At 41.9% G+C, this 17,651-nt stretch overlaps 1 protein-coding gene and 1 non-coding gene across 5 annotated transcripts in view; one reads left to right on the forward strand and one right to left on the reverse strand.

Annotated features, from left to right (window-relative positions):
• FRS2 (fibroblast growth factor receptor substrate 2) overlaps positions 1-17,651 on the reverse strand; it is a 126,487-nt gene that overhangs the window by 13,224 nt on the left and 95,612 nt on the right. For 3 of the 4 annotated variants that reach the window (XM_056130801.1, XM_056130800.1, XM_056130802.1), the window contains 2 exons: positions 10,968-11,071; positions 6,684-6,772 (listed from right to left, as the gene is read on the reverse strand). The gene's annotated coding sequence lies outside the window, so the exon portion shown is untranslated. The remainder of the gene's footprint in view (positions 1-6,683; positions 6,773-10,967; positions 11,072-17,651) is intronic. The other variant, XM_056130803.1, reaches the window with a different exon arrangement.
• LOC130039015 (U6 spliceosomal RNA) lies at positions 2,917-3,023 on the forward strand. The gene has a single exon (XR_008794816.1). It is a non-coding gene; the product is annotated as a U6 spliceosomal RNA (small nuclear RNA).

The raw sequence follows: 17,651 nt of genomic DNA on the forward strand, positions 1-17,651 counted from the left end.
TTTTCTAAGATTTTGTATTTTTTTAAAATAATGAATTGTTTATTTTTTTAGATGTTCTTTCTATGTCTACTCAAAAGACAACTTATTTTTACCTCTGACTTACTTATACGGATACTTAAGCATTATCTATAATTATTTTTTTTGGGGGGGCGCTTTTTCTGGGGCAATATATGGTGGTTCTCAGAGCTTACTTTTGGGTCTGTGCTCAGGAATCACCAATGGCAGAGTTCAAGGGATCACATGGGGTGCTGGGGATTGAACTTGGGTTAGCTGCATGCAAGGTAAGGACCCTATCTGCTTCAGCTCCACTCTATAATTTTTTTTTTTGAGCCGCACTTCACCAGTGCTCAGCTCTTACTCCTGGCTCTGTACTAAGGGATCAATTTTGGTAGGCCCAGGGCACCATATCGGGTGTTGGGGATCAACCCCCAGATTGGCTGCATGCAAGGCAAGTGCCCAACTCACTGCACTACTGCTCTGGACTATAACTTTTCATTTTTTTGGCCTTTTTGGGTCACACCCGGCGATGCACAGGGGTTACTCCTGGCTCTGCACTCAGGAATTACCCCTGGCGGTGCTCAGAGGACCATATGGGATGCTGGGAATCGAACCCGGGTTGGCCGCGTGCAAGGCAGACGCCTTCCCGGCTGTGCTATCGCTCCAGCCCCAACATTTTTTTTTAAACAAAAACCAACATTACTGTTAGCACAGAACACCCTATTATGCTTTTATATAACTATGCAGATTTTTCTTTAAATACTTAAATTCTCCTTGCTCTTGCTAAATCATTTATTTGAAGAATATGTTGCTAAATCATAAAACATCTGTCACTGTCACTGTCCTTCCGTTGTTCATTGATTTGCTCGAGCGGGCCCAGTAACATTGTGAGACTTGTTGTTACTGTGTTTGGCATATGGAATACGTCACGGGTAGCTTGCCAGGCTTTGCCATGCGGGCGAGATACTCTTGTAGCTTGCCGGACTCTCCGAGAAGGGTGGAAGAATCAAACTCGGGTCGACCTGGTCGGCTGCATGCAAGGCAAACGCCTTATCCACTGTGCTATCACTCCAGCCCATATAACATCTACTTATATAAATCTTTTTATTTTTTATTGCTTTTTGGGTCACAGACAGCGAAGCACAGGGGTTACTCCAGGTTTTGCATTCAGGAATTACTCCTGGTGGTGCTCAGGGGACCATATGGGATGCTGGGAATCGAACCCAGGTCAGCCTTATGCAAAGCAAATGCCCTACCCGCTATACTATTGCTCCAGCCCTATTTCATATAAATCTTAAAATGTATTAGTATAAGATTATTCATACTATTATTTTTTTAGTTTATCTGTAAAAAACCATAGTTTTTGAAAAAACTTTCATCAACTGAGCATTAACTTACAACTTTATGGAATAAAGAGCTAAGCTTTATTCATTTCCATGTGTGCAGATGTCACCACCTCGACAGTCAAAGAAAGATTTCTCTCATATGTGGGACATAAAGAAACATAGTTAGGGAACAACAAACAGCCAGGGGCATCAGAACTGGGGAGTTTATCTAAAGAACTGAGCTTACATAGTTGGGGTGCGGGACCGGGAATGGGAGGAGTCCTTGGGACAAGGGTGGAGGGAAGGGACACTCGAATGGTGGATGTGAGACTGGGACGGTGTGTGCAGGACACTACCACTAACAGTACCGTAAATCACGGCACCTCACTAAAAATGGGCAAGAACAAAGACTTCTTGAAATACATATGCACCCTTTTGCTGACCTTGGCGGTAAAAGACTAGCTTTTGCCTCAAAAAAAAGGTACTTCATCATGAAATTTACATACAAGTGGTACAACATGGAAAGTATCATGCTAAGCGAAATGAGTCAGAAAGAGAGGGATAGACATAGAAAGATTGCATTCATCTGGGGGATATAAAGTAACAAAATAGGAGATTAATACCCAAGAATAGCTGAGATCAGCACCAGGAGGATTACTCCATAGCTTAGAGGCCAGCCGGGCATTCTAGGGGAGAGGGCAGCTCAGATAGAAAAGGGAGCACCAAATAAAGTGTGTTTGGAGGATCCTCCCAGGAGGGGAGATGCATGTTGAAAGTAGACTATGGACTGAACATGTTTGCCACTCAAAGCCTCTTTTGCAGACCACAACACCCAAAAGGAGAGAGAGAACAAAAGGGAATGCCCTGCCACAGAGGCAGGGTGGGATGGGGGGTGGGGGGGTAGGAGGGATATTATCCATGGTGGTGGAAAATGGGCACTGATGGAGGGATGGGCATTTGATCATTGTATAATCGAAACCTAAGCACAAAAAATTGTAAATCGACAACTGTACCTCATGGTGTTTCACTAATAAAAAGAAAAAAAAATGTAAAAAAAAACAAAAAAAAAAAACAAAGGTACTTCAGGGGCTGGAGCAATAGCACAGCGGGTAGGGTGTTTGCCTTGCATGCGGCCGACCTGCGTTTGATTCCCAGCATCCCATAACTATTTTAAGATTTTTTTTCTCCTCAAAGTAATAGCTAAATGAACTCAGTCTGCTAGCCTTACAGTCTACTGATATGGATACACAGAGGGATGTGCCCCCTACCTGGGCACTCTTTCCACAGGGGATATCTCACTTCAGAACAAAAATTAAAGAACAGTCAATATGTGACACAAAAAGCCTGTACATCATACCAAGAGAATGAATTTTATTCTACACATGAAGAAAGGACATCAAAGGACTAAACAGAAAAGCAGTTTAAGGAAACAGGAGGCAGTCCAGACTTCATTTAAAATATATCCATCTGCATGATAAATTTAAATTGGAGTTTCGATAAGAGTAAGGGTAAACAGGTTAGATACCACTGAAATATTAAATATGCTACTGGCCCCAAACCAGAGTAGAAACAGAAATTAAGAAAAGGATGAATTGTGCTCGCTTTGGCAGCACATATACTAAAATTGGAACAATACAGAGAAAATTAGCATGGCCCCTGCACAAGAATGACACGCAAATTCGTGAAGCGTTCCATATTTTTAATACCTCTATTGCAAACCACAACACCCTAAAGGAAAGAGAGCAAAAGGGAATGCCCTGCCATAGAGGTGGGGCAGGGTAGGGGGTTGGGGGTGGGTGGGCGGGCTACTAGGTTCATTGGTGGTGGAGAATGGACACTGGTAGAGGGATGGGTACTTGATCATTGTGTAACTGAAACCCAAACACAAAAATATGTAGGTCTACAACTGTACTTCATGGTGTTTCACTAATGGAAAAAAAAAAGAAAAAGGATGAATTTAGTAAATGTGTAACGGACCTGTCAGAATAGCTGATCTGGGTCTTTTTCAAGCCTAAGAATGAGAGTTCACTCCCGGTGTCTCCACTAGCATCAAGGGCAATCCTGGCAACTCTGCAGTTTGTGACTTGGAATTCTGGTATCTCTACTCCCTGGAGCCACAAACAAACTCCTGCCAGACCATAGCCAGGTGTGTGTGAGCAACTGAGCAGGTGCAACCTCAGAGAGCAACTCCAAGAAATGAGTGAGTACTATGGCAAAGAAATGTGTGTCCCAGGAAGCATGTGTGTGAGCACTGCAGAGAAACACCCAAAGAGCACAATTAAAAGTGAGATTCTCAGCATGCATGTGTATAAGCATCACAATTAAATGAGTACAGCCTTCGGGGAGCAACACAACCTGATGTGCGACCCCAAGAGAACATCACACCGTAGTAGTAAATGCATCTCTCCAAGCCCGCGAGGATTGGGACTTGGGGCCTCCTCCCCCCAGCTCCCCAGTTCTCCAGTAGCTTGGCAGTCACACCCACAAACTGCCCCTGCGCCATGTAATCTCATCAATGACCAAGATCTAGAAACTATAAACTAAAGCTCCAGGAAGAGAGCAATGCAGAATTTTCTGGAGCACGCGGCCCTGATACTCCTAGCCCATTTATGTACCAAAAGTGGCACACATTTGTTTGGTTTTAACATAATTGCTTGTATTCTCTTATATATGGGCTTAAAATGGCTCCAGAATGAAATACAACAAGCTTCACAAACTTCCCTCTTATTGTGTTAGGAAGGTGCTCGGTAGTGGGACTGATGTTTGAATATTATCTGCAATGAATTATTGTGAACTGCTTTTATGAAAATAAAATATGTAAAAATTTTTAAAAAAAGTAAATGCACCATGGCCCCACACTAATCACAGGCATCGCAACAACAAAGGAGAGGAGGTGAAATTTTGACTTGAAAAAAAAAAAAAAGGAAAGAAAAATATTTAGGAAAAAAATTAAAATTTGAGCCATACCCAGCGTCTTCCTGGCTCTAAAATCAGGGGTCACTGTTCGCAGGGCTGGAGAGGATGGGGACAGGAGCATATGCTATGCCAGGAAATGAACCCAGGTGAGCTGCGGACAAGGCAAGTGCCTTACCCAATGCACTATTTATCTCAAAGGCCCACGGACAATACAAATTCTTAGGATGACAGCACCGGGTGTGGTCACAGTGGCTGGAGAGGAAAAGAGAGGCAGTTGCCACAGTGGCAGATGAAGTGAGCTCTTCCCTGTCGGAGAGAGAAAACAAGGACACCTTTAAGCGGAAGCAATGTCTATGCTTACAGCATGTTAAGCTGAGATTTTAGAAGAGGATAAGCAGTAGTATTAAATACACTGTATGGTTTGCAGTAGAACATAAAAGTATTAGAACAGATGTGGACTTTGAAGCCAGAAGTGCCAGTTCGGCACTGGGGGAGGCCCAGGGATGGTATCCAGCACCACAAGAACCCTGAAGCAACACCGGGAGAAACCCCCAAGCACTGTTGGGTCTGGGCCTCCAAAAAAAAAAAAAAGTTGGATAAAAGAGACAGAACAAAAGGTAGAACTTGTCTCACATGCAGCCGACCGGATTTTGATCCTCAGCAGCACCACATAGGGTCCCCCGAGCCTACTAGGAGCGATCCCTGAGCACAGCAGGGAGCTCCTCTAACCCTGCAAAAAAAAAAAAAAAAGTACTAGGAAAAGGACATGATTCCTGGCAAAGACATAGAGGCAGAAGCCAGAAGATAATGAAAACACAAAGATACCCACAAAGAATAAAAACTGCTCTTTCGATGGATTAAGAAAAGAGAGTGTGAGGCAGAGGAGACGGCTGAGTGGGCTAAAAGCCTGGGTTTGCACACAGAAGGCTCGGGTCTGCTTCACAGCACCACATGGGCCCCCGTGGGCAGCCAGGAGAGACCTCTAAGCAGGCAGTCAGAGTAGCTCCCAAATAATTCCTGCTGTGCTCCTAAAAATAAACCAAGAAAAAAAAAAAGGAAAAGATAAAAAGATTTGGGCCAGAGCGCTAGTACAGTGGGTAGGCATTTGCCTTGCACGCGACCAACCTGGGTTCGGTTCGATCTCTTGCATCCCATATGGTCCCCCAAGTACTGCCAGGAGTAATTCCTGAGTGCAGAGCCAGGAGTAACCCCTGAGCATTTCTGGGTGTGACCCCAAAAAGCAAAATAATTAAAAAAGAAAAGATAATACAGACTTGGGGTTGGAGAGATAGTACTGCAGGTAGGGTGCTTGCCTTGTGTGCAGCCAACCTGGGTTCAATCCCTGGTACTCCGCATGGTTCCCTGAGTCCATGAGGACTGATCCCCAAGTGCAGAGCCAGAAGTAAGGCCTACGCACTGCCATGTGTGGCCCCAAAACAACAAACACAAAGATAATACAGATTTATGCATGTTATTCTATGGCAGGTCAGAAAAGGTAAGAAAATATAGGGATAAGCAAGTGACAGACTAAAACAGAGAGAATAAAGAGAGGAATGAACTCTGTGATCCAGGCTGGAGTTTGCCCTGAGAAGGAGAATTTTGTGCTCTGAGGCAGTAAGATGAGTCCTGGAGTACTGAGAACATGGGGGAGAGGTAGAGAGGGAGAGAGGGAGAGAAGGAAGAAAGGGGAAGAGGGAGGGGGAGAAGGCAGTTCAACTGACCCTGGGCCAGAGAACAGGGAATTGAACGTCTACTGGCCAGTGAAGGTCTGGAGTGATGGATCGTCGGGTTTGGCAGGAATGAAGTAAAGAGAGGGCTGAGAAAATGGGAGAGAAAGGAAGCAGAAAGAAGCCGGAGGCCTCAGTCGGGCTGTGCAAAGGGCCAGTAAGAGCGCGACACTGAAGCAGCAGGAACATCAGGCAGCTGTGGCCAGTCTTACCAGGCAGAAGGAGACTCGGCTCAATGTGAACTTATCCACATCTTCCATGCCTCCTCCCACGCCACCACCCAAGACACTAGACACTGCATTATAACCACCACGTGGGTATCTGAAAGCCACCCCTGAATTCTGGAGACTTAAGAGTATGCACCAATAACGTGAGTACTTGTGGAGAAGCCAACGATGTGAGCTCCCGGCAGGCTGCCTGCCAGGGTCAGCAGACACACAGGTCGCTCCCTCCGGAGCAGAGACAGCAGTCAGGGCACATCCATTAACCTAAGACAGCTCCTTCTGAGAAAGATAAAAAATGGCAGCATGTTTGTGGACTATTTTAAATTAACTAACACTGTTTTTGTTCCACTCAAGCCACTAATTATTTGGGAGAAAGTACCAATATATTTGAAGACAGGTTGACCTCAAGAAAACATTAAAACTTCTAGTTTAAAAAAAAACAAACACAATTTTTTAGGTTTCATAATTTCTTTTCAAAGTAAATTTCTACTTACTGAGATCTGGCCATTAATAATCTTAGCCTCTGCTGCAGCACCAGGAGTCTATTCATACTTCAAAACACCATGCTTTCTTTGCTGGCAATCTGTAACAGAAAAAAGGTGAGAGTTTCTTATTTCTTTTCAAAGAGTAACTTTGAGACTACTGGTACCACTACTAGTCCAGTTCATCTATATATGAAGTCTTAAAAATAAATATAAATTACTTAATATAAAAATACTAATTTTAAAAACGAATATGGTGTGTACAAATTTATATGAAGAGTCTTTTCAATCATAAACCAAAATGCAATGAAGTTCTATGATGTTTAGATAGCTTGGTCTGTAAAAGCCACTGAGCCTGGCTTTTCCACTACAGGCAACGGAAGGAACTGGACAACTTCATACTCTACCCTCAGTCACAATCTGGGGTTTAGCCGAACACCTGCCAGCTGCCATTCCACATTCAAATGACCCCCAGTTTAGCCAGCAACATGCTAATTATCTACCTCACCACTTTTCTTAAATCTGCATCATTCCTCCCAAAACGCTGACACTTTTTTTGTGGAGGGAAAGTGGAACACCACCGGTGCTCAGGGGCTCATTCCCACTTTTGCCTGAACACAAGGCAAGAGCCTTGACTCCTATACTATCGCTCCAGCCCAGTGAGGTCATTCTTTGGGATCCACCCTTCAATTTTCACTTTTTTCCCTGTTTCTCAGACTCAATGAATTTCCACTTCAAGTTTAATGACTCTTTGCTCTGACTGCTCACATTTACCTTTGAATTCTTTTATTCCTTTATTTTGGTATTTGGTTTGGGGCACATGCCTGGCAGTGGTCAGGGCTTAGTTCTGGCAGGCCTTGGGACCATATGGAGTGGCAGGGATCAAACCTGGGTTGTCTGCATGCAAGGCAAGAACCTCTCACTGTACTATTGCTCCAGCCAGCCCCTCTCAGCTCAGTTACTATATTTTTGTTTCAGACTATGTTTTCTTTTCTTTGGCTTTGTTTTTGTTTCATGCCTGATGGTGCTTCAGGATTACTAAAGGGTCTGTACTCAGGGGTTTGTTCACAGAGAGCTGTGGAGCATGAGGTACCAGGCCTATCCCTTATAAACACGCACTCAGTTAACTGAACTATCTTTCTGGCACCTATTTGGTTCCTTTTTAGATTTTTTTGCTTTCTAAAATAAAAAAAAGAAAGCAAAAAAGGAGAAAGCAAGAGTTCATTTTCCCTATCTATTGTTTTTGGTTTGGTTATTTTGTTGTTTTAAAACTTTATCCATGTTTTCTTTTAACTCTTTGAGCACCTTTAAGGACTTTTTTCTTTTTATTTGGGTAAACTAAAAAGATATTTCCACCTCCATGTGCACAGCAACAATATTGACTAAAACTGACTCAGCCTACATGCCTAGAGGGCTGGATAAAAAGCTATGATATAGACCCAATGGAATACTACTCTTTAGTAGTATTATAGAAGTATAAAATGGGGCTGAGGATACTGCACGATAACAGAACACCTGCCATGTGTGTGTGAGGCCCCAGGCTCGAACACCAGTACCTTACCCCTCCCCCATAAAAAAAAAAAACAGTAACAAATGAAAGCATAAGGCAAATACTTCGGATAAAATGAATGAAATATTTGGTGATTGTGTTAAGTGAGAAGAAAGTAAAAGGAGGGGTGAAGAGATAGTACATCAGGTAGGGCACTGCCCGGCACCCTATATGTCCCCTGAGACCCACCAGGAGTGACACCCAAACATAGCCAGAAAGAAAGGGTGGGGGTGGGGGTGGGCAGAGCAACAGTAGAGCAGATAGGGTATTTGCTTTGCACACTGCCAACCTGGGTCTGATGCCCAGCATCTCAGATGGTCTCCTGAGGCTGCAGGAGATACCTGAGCTCAGAGCCAGGAGTAAGCCCAGAGCACTGCTAGGTATGGCCCCAAAACCAAAAGAGAAAGGCCTGGCTGAGGAAGACAGCTCCGGGGCCTGGCTGATGCCCAGCACTGCCTGGTCTCCCTGCCACAGCTCCATGCAGCCCTGGGAGCCTCTGGCACCTCTAGGGAGCCACCACCACCAAAAAAAGAAAAAAGAAAAAAAAAAAAGAAAGAAAGACAATTACTGAATGGTTTCTCTCTTAAGTGGAATATAAATCATAAAAGCAAATGAACTTCCAAAATAATACTGCTAAATCCTAAGCTCAATGAAACTTTGGGGATTACCAGAGGAAAAGGGTGGTAGGAATTGGCAGAGGGCCTTTTTGTTTGCATTTCGGCCACTCCCAGCGATGTTCAGAGGATACTGCTGGCTCCGCACGCAGGATCACTCCTGGCGGGCTCAGGGGACCATATCATATGGAATGCCAGGGATTGAACACGGGACAGCTGCATGCAAGGCATGCGCCTTCCCTGTTGTACTATTGCTCCGGCCCTAAAACTTGACTTTTCAATAAATTAGATTTAACTATCATCTATAAAATGATGACATAACTATCATTTATAGTCAAGAATAATAAAATGAAAATTATCAAGAAGCTGAAAATTAAGTACTGTCTACTAACAACTTATTGCTGTTTTCTATAGTAAACTAATTATAAAGCTCTTATTGTATGCCACACGCAGATGCATTTGAAAGATCTCTATCCGTAAATTATCCTAGGAGTTAGGTATAATAATTTCCAAATAATTGGTTTCCAAATGAGGAAATCAAGACTTAAGATAGTTTTCCCAAGATCAATAGATGATTATAGAAAGAGACAAAATTATATCTAGATCTGACTCCAAATGCCCTAGCACTGCACTGTAGCACTGTCTTCCCATTGTTCATCGATTTTCTCGAGCGGGCACCAGTAATGTCTCCATGTGAAACTTGTTGTTACTGTTTTTGGCATATTGAATATGTCACAGGTAGCTTGCCAGGCTTTGCCGTGCGGGCAGAATACTCTCAGTAGCTTACCGGGCTCTCCGAGAGGGGCCAAAAACCCTAATTCTTAGTAATTAATATAAGCAAAACTCTTAAAATAGTACCTACCATATGGCAAGCACTCAGCAAATGTTTATTATAAAGCATTACTATATGCCTTTGGTAGTTTAGTCAATCTTTCTCTGTCTGAATTTCCTCATTCAGAAGATTCAGGACACTTATTTCATAGCAATTGTGAAAACTAAATAAATTCCTGTCATAAAGACATTCAAAACACTATATAACATTTAAAAAGATTTTAAAAATTATTATATCTCTACTACAGGTGAAATTCTGTCTCTTATATTACAAAGAAGTCTTTGCACTGTAACTACAGAAGCCTAGAGTTTAAGCACCATCCTCATAACAAGAATCACATTAATAAATTTAGTAAAATTGTCCTAACTTATTCCAATATGATTCTTGCAGAATGACATGCAAAGAGAACACTGAACTCTATTCATGAGTGTGATTATAAATGTGGTGCTTAGTGTGGTATATTTGTTCTTTCAGCTCACTAGCATGAAGGTGAATTTGGCTTAAACTATAGCGGTTCTGTTCAAATGTAGCTAGGACAGAATATCTAGAGTTAGAAGCACAATTGTAAAACTAAATTTTGAGCACAGCTAAGAGCTGTATGTAACTATATAAAACAATCAAAATAATGCCATTTAAAAGTTTTGTTTTTGCTTCAGTGGTCTGACAGGTTGCTTTTAAATTATTGGGTAGGTCTTTTTTATTGATATGCCTTAATATTCTGTTCACTCCTACCACTGCTAAGAATGTTTATTATTTCTATTACACCGCCCCTCTCAGAGAGCCCGGCAAGCTACCAAGAGTATCTCGCCCCCACAGCAAAGACTGGCAAGCTACCTGTGACGTATTCAATATGCCAGACACAGTAACAAGTCTCACAATTGGAGACGTTACTGGGCCCGCTCGAGCGAACCAATGAACAATGGGAGGACCGTGATACTGTGCTACTCTAAGAAAGAGAACTGGGAGGGTAAGGTAAGGGGATAATAAAAAAAAGAAAATCTAAGGAAAGGGAACAGTTTCCTTGTCACCTAAACCAGATGTTTTCTGAGAAGGACACCTGCAAAACAGTTTCCTTGTTAGTTGAAAATTTCACACAAAATTTAAAATGTACCCAGGTATCTGTAAGCATTTACCTACAAGATTATATCTGCATATTCCTAAACATTTTTCTTCCTTAACATTTTTTATTCTACTAAGAGAAATGTTAGTGAATAACTTTACAAATCATTAACCCTCCATCCATCACAACCCTTTGCCCCTTTATGTTAACTTTCAAAAAAAAATTTAATTGTATTACTTACAAATCACTTTAATAGCTGGTACTTTACTTTCTGGAAACTCTTTATGTCTAATCTAGATTTCTTGTATTGCAATTTAAACCAGATTCCTCTCATTTCTGTTTTCTCTGTAAGAGACAAATAAAGCCAGGATGATCAAGCAAGATCAAGCACATGCTTATGTATATTTAAAATTTCCTAAATTCACTTTTCTATGGATAAATCTAAGGTATTATAAGGCATTTCTTTATTTTGGGCATATTGTTGAATTAAGCTAACAGATTGTTTAGTAGAAGTAATTCTTAAACAGCTATCATTATTAAGAAGAGAATAAAAATGAACTTATTCATTTCTCCATCAACACACTAAGGCATTCAGCAAGTATTTTCTAGGCACCAACTCTCTTTGAAAGCACTGGAAACTGATAATAAATGCATTTCAAAGAGCTCAACGCTTAGTGAAGGAGACAGTCAAGAAAATGATATAAAGAGAAGTGGAGACCCATGCACCCATGCAATGAAAACACTTAATTCAGAACAGAATAAAGAAGATGTAACACAAGAGACTTCTGGAAAGGTAGCCCTAAAATCAAGTATGGAGAGAGGTGGGATTTATCTAGGACAAAAGCAATCCAGACCAAGAAGAGTATATGCAAAAGCAAAGAAGCCTCCCAAAACATGGTCTACTCCAGAAGCAGCAACCAGTAACTTATAGCTAGATAGTACAGCATGTATGGGGGAAATTGGAAATTACAAGAAGAAAAGAGGGGAGGCAAGCCACTTTAGACTCCTCAGGGAAGCTTCTGCTTCCCCCTATAATTTTAAAGATGTAACTAGTGACCTACCAAAATACTTTCCCCTATAAAGGCAGAAAATCTACATACAAAGATGACCTCTAACTTGGGGAGATGGTGGGGGGGGGGAGGGAGGCACGTGAAGAGGCCACCCCAGTGGTGCTAAGGAACTTCGAGGCACTCCCAGCAAAGTAGGTTTGATGATGAGATGCTTCAGTTCAGAGTTGCTGAGAACTGAACTCAGGGATTGGTACATGTAAGACTTATGACTGATGTACTACCTCTCTGAGCTAGCTCCTGGTCTTAATTCTTATGAATAAAATTAACAACTTTTTATAAGATCTAGGATGCCCAGATATGACTTGTAAAGTCACAGCATCTACCTAGAAACAGTTTCTCAGTAATATTCAGACCTAAAGTTGAGTGTCACTGCAGACTAATGAACCTCAGAGTCCCTCTTCTAGACCTGAAAAAACACCACCCATCTAAATCGCTTCATCTTCCAGTGCATTTGACCATATTCCTTACATCATGCAACTTCAGGTCTTAGAAATGGTAATACAGAGTTCATCTGTTTATCACCAACAATATATCAACAATTGTTTGTATTTAGCAAATACTGAAAAAGAGGTACCCAAATGACTTGCAAAAAATAAAACAAAATTGAAACAAAAAATACAAAATACAACCTCTACCTTTAATAATATTTCAATACTAAAATGATCAGTAACCTTGAAACATATCTATAACCAGAAACACTGATGATGACATTTACATAATTAAACCTATGTGCCCACATCTCTGCCCCAAGATAGAAAAACACACCTACAGGTGTGCAACCCTGGCAGATGAGTCACTCTGCCTTAGCTAATTCTATAATGTAATCAGTACCAATGGCAACAATCCCACCACTTTCAATCACAAGGAAACTATCAGCCTTGAGAACTCTCAAAGCAACTTTTAGTTTAATACTTCATGATCCAATATGCTGTTTAGAAATATCAAAGACAGTCCTGCAGCAACACCAACGTGATGAACATTCTGTGTAACAGATCATGTAGTTCTTTCCAACTAAAAATTCATAGATTACATCATAGAAAGAAGACATGTGATTGTTAGCAGTAATAAAGGATAGGCATTTTCCAGTAATATTTATCACTCTGAACACTAGAACGAATAATTTTCACCTTACAAAGATATTACATTCTATTTTCTGAAAGTATTAAATATCAGAATTTCATGTTTGCATTCTTTAAGTCAGTTATCCTAACAACAGTGCCAAAGTAACAAATGGTTGTTTAATCCTCACTTAAAAAAAAAAAAACCTCTTGATTGTAAATTTACTGAGACACTGGTTTGCTAGTAGGAACTGAACTCTGAGTAATAAATATTTAACTTATGAGGCTTTACTAAACTGTGCAAGAGTAGGAGGTAAAATCCAAGTATGAATTTTACAATATTTTCCTTGGAGCTCTTTAAAAGTACTTGGCTTATAGTTTTAGTCTTTAAAAACAACAAAATTCAAGTCACTCTAATTTCAAACTTCATGCTAAATACACAAATTAGGGGCTGGAGCAATAGCACAGCGGGTAGGGCGTTTGCCTTGCAAGTGGCCAACCCGGGTTCGATTCCCAGCATCCCATATGGTCCCCCGAGCACCGCCAGGGGTAACCCCGAGCAGAGCCAAGAGTAACCCCTGTGCATCGCTGGGTGTGACCCAAAATGCAAAAGTAAATAAATAAATACACAGATTATTCAGTATCAACCAAGCTATAAAAATTATCAAAATAAGACATGCAAGAAAATTCCAGGATTGTTCATTTTTATGCAGTATGTTTCTTCCAGCAGTAGACAAACACTAATAAAGGGAAAAAAATAAAAGGATGATTTTTAAAACTGAATATATAAGGCGTGTAAGAAGAGTATAGCATAATTCATCTGGGGAACATAAAGTAACAAAATAGGAAACTAACACCCAAGTATGGCAGAGATTAGTACCAGGAATTTTACTCAATGACCCGGAGGACAACCACACATGGTAGGGGAAGGGGGAGCTCAGAAAGAGAAGGGAACACCAAATAAAGGGTGTTGGGAGGATCCGCCCACGATGGGAGAGCATGTTGAGGGTAGACTGTCGACCAGCATGATTGCCACTCAATGCCTCTTTTGCAGACCATGGCACTCAAAAGGAGAGAGAGGGAAATGCCCTGCCACAGAGGCAGGGTGGGATCGGGGCTGAGGGGGAGGGGATGCTGGGATCCGTGGTGGTGGGAAATGTGCATTGGTGGAGGGATGGGTGTTTGATAATTGTATAATCGAAACCCAAGCACAAAAATGTGTAAGTCTACAACTGTACCTCATGGTGCCTCACTATTAAAAAATAAATAAATATAATAAAAAAAAATTTAAAAAAAAGAAGAGTACAGCATAAAGCTGTATTTCCAAATCAGGTGGTTATCATGCTAGTCACTAGATTTATATTAAGTCTATACTGGCTATATATTATACATGTAATCTGCTTAAAATACATTAAGTCAGTTGCCAAGCAACTAAGTAATCCTCAAAACAAAACGCTTTCATGATAGTTTCTGCATCTAATTCAATCTAAAATGTTCTTAAACATGTTCCCAAAGGAAAATAAACTACAATTTTTCTATTCTTAAAGCAATGTACACAAAATTTTATTACATGCTAGTGTTTAAACACACCTGATTCAAATATGCCACAATAAAAATGTTTGACAGAAAAGTTTTCTAACACTTCCTATCATCACAAATACTTCACTACAAAAAAACAAAAAAAGCTAGACAGATATACTTACATCAGAGAATATCTATTCATTTAAAGAACTTGAAAAATACCACTAATAAGCATTGTTTAAAGAATGAATACCTAATAAAAATTTATGGTATAAAGTTAAGTAAAAAGGGAACAAAACTGTTCTTGTAAAATAAAATACGCTATCTTGGATTAGATCTTGAAACAGAAAAAGGATATGAGTTGACCAAGTAGGATCATCCAAATGAAATCTATAGTTTAGCTATAATTTTCTAGTTTGGACAAATATACGAGAGTTATATAAGATTAATATTAGAAGACTGGTAAAGAATCTGTGAGGATACTTAACTTTCCTATCAATCTGTAATCATTCTGAAAAATTGCTCTTTATGCTAGTAACAATGCTAGTAACAAGTATGACAAGATTCTCTTTTTTGGGAGTGGACTGGAGTGGGGAGAGTGAGGGGACTTTTCAGCCATACCCGGAAGTGCTCACAACTTACTTCTGGCTCTGTGCTCAGAGCTCACTCTTGGCGGGACAGTGGTGCTGGGCTAGAGCCCCGGCTGGCCATGTGCAAGGAAGCGCCCTACCCGCCACACAATCTCGCCAACCCTGGATTCTCATTTTTAAAGAATAAAATGTTCAAGGGGACAGCTCATGTTTTGCACGAGAAACCCAGGTTTGATCCACAGCATTACATGATTCCTCCAAGCAGCATGCCAACACCACCACTGCTAGGGGTGGCCCAAACAAACAAAAATTACATCCCACCCCAACCCCTACACATTCACAAATCCTCAAAAAGACTAGATTAAATAAAGCCCACTAAAAGATTAAATACTGATTCACTTAGTGGTAGGATTAAAGTATTTTTCTCTTTATATTTCCTTATAGAATAAGTTGCTTTTTACAGAACTGTGTCTCCTGCCCCCGCGCCTGGCTGTCCTCGCCGGGGCCCCTTGGAGGGGAGCAGGTTGAGCTTTCCTCCCCGCCCCGACCAGGGCTCTGGCAGCCGAAGACCTCCAGGACCAGCCACCACCATGCTGAGACCACTCTTCGCACACATGAAGGTACTGGCAGAGGGACAAAGCCGCGCGGGTTCCGGGGCCGAGATCTCCAAGCCTACTCGGATTGGGGCCGAGCATCCTCCACCCAGATCCTCCAAATTCCAGTAGGCAGGGGTCACACCCACCAACTGGCCCCCTGGCGCCATGTAATCCCATCAACGGCCAAGACTCAGAGACTATAAAAACCAGCTCCCGAAACTGCGCGGCTGCAAATGTGGCCGCGCGGCATCTTATTATCTCATTCCTACTTTGGACAAACTGACAGGTTACCGAATGTAGCCTGCCCACACGGCAGAGTCTGGCAAACTCCCCGTGGCGTACCCAATATGCCAAATACCAGTAACAATGATGGGTCTCATTCTCCTAAAGAGCCTTGAATATAATCTCAGGGCTAGGATGAAGGAGACGTTACTGAGGCCTGCTCAAGGCAATCAACGAATAACAGGATGATTTGTGATTTGTGATTTACAGAACTGTAGCACTGTCCTCCCGTTGTTCATCGATTTGCTCGAGCAGGTCCAGTAACATTTTCATTGTGAGACTTGTTGTTACTGTGTTTGGCATATTGAATACGTCAACGGGTAGCTTGCCAGGCTTTACCATGCGGGCGAGATACTCTCGGTAGCTTGCTGGGCTCTCCGAGAGGGGAGGAGGAATCGAACCCAGGTCAGCCAGGTCGGCAATGTGTGAAGCAAATGCCCTACCCACTGGGCTATTGCTCCAGCCCTGCTTTTTATAATCACCCATAAATTACTAGAGAGTATATTATTTAGATCAATACTTTAAAGGGAAGGGAAGGGGAAGGGGAGTGATGGGAAGAGGAAGGGTAAGAAGAGGGGAAGGGGAGGGGAGGGGAGGGGAGGGTAGGAAAGGGAAAGAAGAAAGGCAGACTATAAGCAAAACAGGTTAGGGCAGAATATGAAAAACACAGTGGCTGAGGGAAATTGCCAGAAATAGGCAAAACCTAATTAGTAAATGCTGGAAGTCTGCCAATAAGCAGAAGTTAATATCCATTCTTAGGATAAAGGTACTTGCGGCCAGCAAAGTTATGCTCAGAACTCACACATCTCAGGGGAATGTCCTGAAAGGTTCCCCGATACTACGAATATACAGATATGTACTCTGAATTCATTCCAAACAAAAACAATGCAGTTGGACATCTGCTGCACAACTGCCTCTAGCACAGGCTCCTAGAAGCAAGCTTAAGGACCACAGTGCACGCTCCAATTCTCTTTCCTTTGCTACTTTCCGATCTAACACCTTCCTTAAAACCTTTGCCCTAAAACCTAAAAACAGCACTTTTGTGACAACAATGGGTAGTACTGTTAGGGGTCAGGGACCACTGAAATTACAGACTAAAATCCTATTTCAGATGCTTCACTGGTTGAGTGCCACATTTTTTTTTCTGGTACTCTCAGGGCAAAGTAAGTTCTAGCAATTCTGTGACTCTCTTAAGAGGGAAAAAATTATTACTTTTTAAATTTTTCTTTGGTTTTTGGGTCACACTGGGTTATGCTCAGGAATTAATCCTGTTGGTGCTTGGGGGACCATATGGGGTACAGGGTGGTACCCAGGTCAGCCTTGTGCAAGGCAAATGCCCTAGCCACTATACTATCCCTCTGGCCCTGAGGGAAAAATTTTAAATGAATTGCACAAAACTCCCAAATCAAAATTAATGCGATGACTTGATAAACATGCACAGATCTTTTTAAAATTTAATCTTGAGGAGCCAGAGAGACAGTACAAGGGTTCCAGTGCTTGCTCTGCACACCGCAGACACAGGTTTGATTCCTGAGCCCCCAATCACTGCCATGAGCCACTCCAGAGCACAGAGCTGGGAAGAAGCCCTGGTCACCACTAGGGGTAGCCCCTCAAAACAAAACAATGAAATGAAGTGAAATTTATTCTTGAACCCTTGTGCACCTTGTCCCAGTCTATAGGTACAGGGGGTCCCAGGCATGCGGCTCTGTGGTAGAGAGAGCCTGTCTTGCATGTGTGCAAGAGGCTTTGAGTTTGATCCCTCCCTGTTGGTAAGATACCGAGTCACACTGTAACACAAGCTTGACACT

Source organism: Sorex fumeus, unplaced genomic scaffold (genome assembly GCF_029834395.1).
Source record: "Sorex fumeus unplaced genomic scaffold, SorFum_2.1 ptg000081l, whole genome shotgun sequence".
Lineage (NCBI taxonomy): Eukaryota > Metazoa > Chordata > Mammalia > Eulipotyphla > Soricidae > Sorex > Sorex fumeus.